General features: G+C 32.3%; 1 long non-coding RNA gene across 2 annotated transcripts; it reads left to right on the top strand.

Annotated features, from left to right (window-relative positions):
* The first annotated feature begins 2,825 nt into the window (after positions 1-2,825).
* Positions 2,826-5,103, top strand: LOC141667321 (uncharacterized). 2 transcript variants are annotated; one of them, XR_012552570.1, is made up of 6 exons: positions 2,826-3,271; positions 3,450-3,584; positions 3,708-3,849; positions 4,126-4,347; positions 4,692-4,742; positions 4,955-5,103. It is a non-coding gene; the product is annotated as an uncharacterized LOC141667321 (long non-coding RNA). The 2 variants fall into 2 exon arrangements; XR_012552569.1 differs by having other exon boundaries at positions 2,826-3,584.
* The last annotated feature ends 608 nt before the right edge of the window (positions 5,104-5,711 follow it).

Here is a 5,711-nt window from a genome sequence, read left to right as displayed (position 1 = left end):
AGCATCGCGGTAGCCCACTTATGACGTCGTGATTCTAGAAATAAATAGCATGGCACACCGAAGGATAATATGAATAAAAGAATATGGATAGGAAAGAAGACACGAGTAATGTACACGATTAAAAAAGTAAAGCATGCTATCAGTAGTATTGAGTGTTTTTTTCACTATAAAATTTAGCTAATCATAAACAGGTCTATTTGAAGTTTAAAAAGTATTCCATAGGCGGCGAATGAGGTTTGAACTTTCCAGTTTGGAGAGAGATGTAAGACAAGTCTGGAAAAAAGTATGTAGTAAAGAGGAATGACACGGTCACACGAGATTATCACAACTAAACAAATCCATAAATTGTTGGGTATAATATATCACTACACGTAACAATGGGATAGTTATATAATCGGGATTAAACAATAATAGGAAATAAATCAAATAAAAAAAGCAAGATCTAATCAGTAAATGAATTGATAAAGAGAGAATAGGACACTTAGCTCTAAGACAAGTTTTAACAAATCTGAAAGAACTTTTAACAGCTGAGGCGCCTAGCCTTCGAAAAGCCTAAGCTGTTATTGAAGTAAATATTGCCTCACTTACGCTATAATGAGTTGCATAATATCGCTTCCAGGATAAAACATCACAGAGCACTCCGTTCATAGACACGTAATGCTCAACAACGACCTGCTCCAGAGTTCGCCCAAAAAACCAATGCTTTAATCTATATATATATATATATATATATATATATATATGGAGAGAAAAAAGAGAGAAGTAGCAGCTAGGGTTTCACTAGTTTGTGATGAATATATCTCTTTCTGAAATGTTCAGTCTTGTATATAAAACAAAACAAAACATAACTGAAAATATTCATTAATAAGAGTAAATATTCTGACTTAATATGCATTTAATGAAATATATCTCAGAATTAGAAATGTAACAGTCAGTATCAGTGTTTGTCAAATCCTGATACAGACAGCCCGTCCCATCAGTATTTATCCAGAGCAAATCCCGATTCAGGTATCAGAATTTATTCAGCCTCAACAAATCCTGATCCAAACGTCAGGATTAAATTAAGCAAATCTTGATCAGTATTATTCCATCCAAATTAGAGTTTGTAAATCCTGATCATCAAATAGTGATATTCCCCGTTACAAAGATTCAATATTCATATTAAAATAATATAATAATTTATTAATTATTTTAATTAAACCAACAGTTAAATTCCTCGCCCAGGTCGCCTCGCGTACGCGAGATGCTAAGACATTCCTTCTTCGACCCGACCTGTGTTGTGTCGTATTGTGGAGATGTGAGGCGGTGACACGCGTGTCTGTGCACTTGAGGCATAAAATAACATCATGCACACCCATTTTCCCCTGTAAACAAAATGGGTGAAGGACTTATTATAATCTTCAAATACAAAGTACTTACAAACACAATTGCGTCCGGAAGGGGGAAGAAAGGAAATTTAACGGAAGATATTTACGGAAAATATTTTCGAAATATATTGTGGAATATATTTGAGGAGGACATTTGAGAAAAATATTGGTGAGAGATTTTTCAAAATGAGATTTGAAACATTTGTCATGATGACTCAAAAAAAAATTACTATGAAGATTAGCAACTAAAGTATATTTCTACGGAAGAAAGAATTTACAGATATTGAAAGAAGTTTAATAGCAAAAAAAAAGTAAAAATATTGCGGATGATAAAGGTCAAATTATTCACAGAAGGATAAAGGAAGTAGAAGAAGATTTTACACTTTATTTTCTAATAAACTAGAAAATCGGGGGTAGTTGGTATACCATAAAATTGTCATGGGTATTTGATCGGATCTTTGAGGAAATATGTCTGATCATCGTGGAAAAAGAAGACGAACGAGTTCCGGAGAACGCATCTCCGGACTCTAGGGCCGCCAATAGTGCTCTCCCTATATGAGGGTTACTTACGATGACTATTGACGATGAGAAGTTATGACGATGATTGGTAAAAGTTATGTATAAAGGTTTACGATGACCATTACAACGTAAGAATACAACGACCGTGGTGAGGGAAGTGCGTGGCGACCGTTACGATGATGATATCACACTACACCATAGATTGGATGCTGGGTTGCAAAAAAAAGTGTAATGATAGCTTTATGAATAAATGCCTATCGCAACCGTTTTTTTATGTTGCGGTATAGTTGCAACGTGTTACCCAAACGACATTTATATAAATACAGTTTTTTTTAATCTCACTAATTAATAATTATTTACATATAAATAAAATAATAATTGAAATATATATTTTATTTATTTTTAAAAGTTAATAATATTAGTGTAGGTTTTACAATATTATATTGATAAATTGAACTATTTATAAAACTTAACAGGCCAATAATTAGTTGATATATATATATATATTGATCATTTTTAAATATTTATATATTATTTAATTTATTTGTTTATCATTTAGGTTAAAAATAATATTTATTCAAAAAAGAGAAATTAATAAGGTAAATTGCAATACTGGTAGATAGTTAATTGGATATTATTAGAGATATTAATGATATATTTATAACATAATAATTTTTTAAATATTTGAAAATGATTAAAATATTAAAAAAATAACATTTACCTCATATAAAGAAAATATTTAATTTTGATTTCTAAAATTTAATTATTCGTTAAAGGATGATTTATGATAGTATTTATAAAGTATTTTATAATTTAAAATTTAAAATTTAAATGATAAAATTTACAAAAATAATTAATAATTTTAATATCAAAATAATTTTTTATAAAAAAGACCCGAAAAGGTTCCGGAGGCGGCAAAATTGCAGCTTGTAACTTTAACAAAACACTGATGGTATTTTGGTAGGACATTAAGAAGAATAATACCGATGTTTTGATTCCCCTTTTCCAAACCCGACTGATACCCTAATTTTTAATCAAAAGTTCAGGCCAAATCCTTGTTTGTTGATACAAATCGATCATAAATTCTTATTCTCCCTGCTTTTCTCTCTCAATTCATATACAGATCTCAATAATCCTGAAGCTCTTCATTTCATTAATGGTGATTCGGCATCTACGGTAACGATTCCAGGCGAGTAAAGACGATTCCTTGCTCTCCTCACAAAGATAAAATCAGTGGTGGCAGCATTAAAACCCGACCATGAAACTTAGTGAGTCAACTTAAAAGCTTCAACGCTTCTATAGTCAATTTCACTGCAATTGCTGGATAATCTGTACTTGGAGGTATAGATATTGGTAGGTCCATGACACTTAAGGCCATGGCTCAGGTGAAAAGTTCTGAAAACCCCTATATTTCTCTGTATTATTTGAATTATTTTTTAGATTGGTTATCATGTATATGTAGTTGATGTCTTGATTAGTGTTCAATCAGCTTAGATTTATATGCACTGAGTATGTTGATTATTTCTAGTGGCAATGACTTTGTCTACTTGTTTGATTATATAGAGGTACTGAAAGATTCAACCCAGTACATAGTATCACTAAACAGAACTGAAGATTCAACCCTCTCACCCATTCTCAATGCATACGAAATTTATTCCGTTAAAAGATTTTCAACTTCAGGAACAAAAGAGACAGATGGTATAAATTTCCATCATTTTTTGTCCTTTCCTGCTATATGTGCATTTTAGTCAATACATTTGATTGTAAAATGACTATCACCGGGTATTCTGATAACGTCAATGTATTCATCTTTGTGTATAGTTGCGGCCATGCTTAACATTAATTCTAAGTATGGAGTGACATGAGAAAGATGGCAAGGAGATCCATGTGAACCAGAAGACTTTATTTGGGAAGGTCTGAAATACAGCAACCATTGTTCTGATTCTGCCAGGATAACAAAATTGTAAGTGATTTACCTTGGATGCAGAACATTTAGATTTAACTCTGCATCTTTATTTATAATTACTTAAACCGCTTAAGACTTCAAGAATTTCTCATTTGCATTTCAGAGCTTAATATATTACAAACACACACATTTATAAACTACTATATTATGATGATAATCCACCAAGTTTGAATCTCACACTATGTTTGCTCATCGTCTTGCTAACCCTGTACACATTAGTAGACACATACATACAATTTGTTAATTGCATTTCATGTTTTTCTATTTCATCAGGCTTTTTTAAGCATAGATTCCGAATTACGGAAAGGTTCTCAATACAAGGATAGTACAACTGGATAGACTTCAAATCCGATGCTAACATGATTGGCAACGGTGAGAGTATCAGTTTATTACCCTCCATCACTAGCAACACCGTCAAGAAATACTTGGCTAATGTCAAAAGCTTTTCTCAAGGAAAGAAAAACTGTTACACCATTCAACCTTCACCCAGGAAAGGTAGCAAGTATCTAATACAAGCAAGTTTCATGTACGGGAACTATGATTCTTTAAACAATTACAAACATTTGATCTGAATTTGCACATTAGCCCTCCATCACTTCTTTTATCATGGAGAAGGGAATGGCTGGGTACACCTTCTGTACCTTCTTTATGAAGTATTCCATATGCACAAGCATAGGACACAAATATATAGATTTGTAACGTCTTAAAAATATTCCATATGCATAATTCGGCTTATATATACACATAAAATATTTAGAACATATACACGTGTTTTTTGTTTGAATAAGCATTTGTACCGTAATTTCAGTTTTTACTGATTCCTTGCAAATTTGATGCAGATTCACAACCGCACAAAAATAGGAAAAACTTGGAATGCGAGGAAGTCCTACGTATGTATACACAACTAATAATGGCGGTTTACCTTATAGTTATAAACAACGGGAATAACTATAAACTAGTAATCTATATTACCGAGAGCAATGACTAATAAATGTTTTAGTGTGTTGGGGAACACAATCCTAAATACATGTAATTTTACCTTCGCATTTCAACTTTGATTAAAAGTTCTTTTCCTTTATAGGAGTTTATGTTTTAATGTCAGGTCTAGATCTTGAGAGAGTTTTGTTTGCTGGGGCGCCTGTTGGAACAATGCTGGCATATATCGATATTGACATTCCTTATGTTCGACAATGTGAATAATTTGGAACTCCTATTGGTCAATTCTAACTAATACATGTTTAATTTTTTCTTCTTTTTCCACTAAAGGGAGACTCTTTCTTATTTTTTTATACTTTAGTTACACAGGGGTATATTTAGTCATTGATTGAATTGTAAGAGCGAGTTAGGCTTTCCTTGTTGCTTTTCGATGTTGAAGCTAATTCCCTGTTCAGTTTTTTGTGCTTCAAACAAGTTACACATGTTATTTGAATGAGTTGTATCCGGGTGTGCTTAGCCCTTTAATATAAGTTTGAGTGAGATATGTGATTTGCTGCTTTCGCGAGCTTCGTGTAGAGTAATTTTCTGAAAATGTCAAATACCTCAAGTGCAGGGTGATTCTTTTAGAGTGAGAATGTTGCCACTAGACTTTACTTTTTTTGTACCTTTTACTTTGATTTGATCCGTTATTTACCACTAATTTTTTCTTCTTTCGTGAAACTGTTTCTTCATGGATGGCCATCTTGGGTCATATTTTCTTAACTTTGATGAATATCATCGAGGGTATGAGGCAACTAAATCTTATATTCCTTGCTCGGATGAATTTTATCCAGGTTATGAGGAACCTAGAACCATGTTCAATTTTAGCTGATCTTTTGCGAGTGATTGATTGTAGAACCTTTTTTTAGAAAGTAGGAAATAGA

The sequence above is a fragment of the Apium graveolens genome, chromosome 6, assembly GCF_009905375.1.
Source record: "Apium graveolens cultivar Ventura chromosome 6, ASM990537v1, whole genome shotgun sequence".
Classification (NCBI taxonomy): Eukaryota; Viridiplantae; Streptophyta; class Magnoliopsida; order Apiales; family Apiaceae; genus Apium; species Apium graveolens.
Note: the sequence above shows the minus strand (reverse complement) of the source record. Positions and strands in the feature narration are given on the sequence as shown.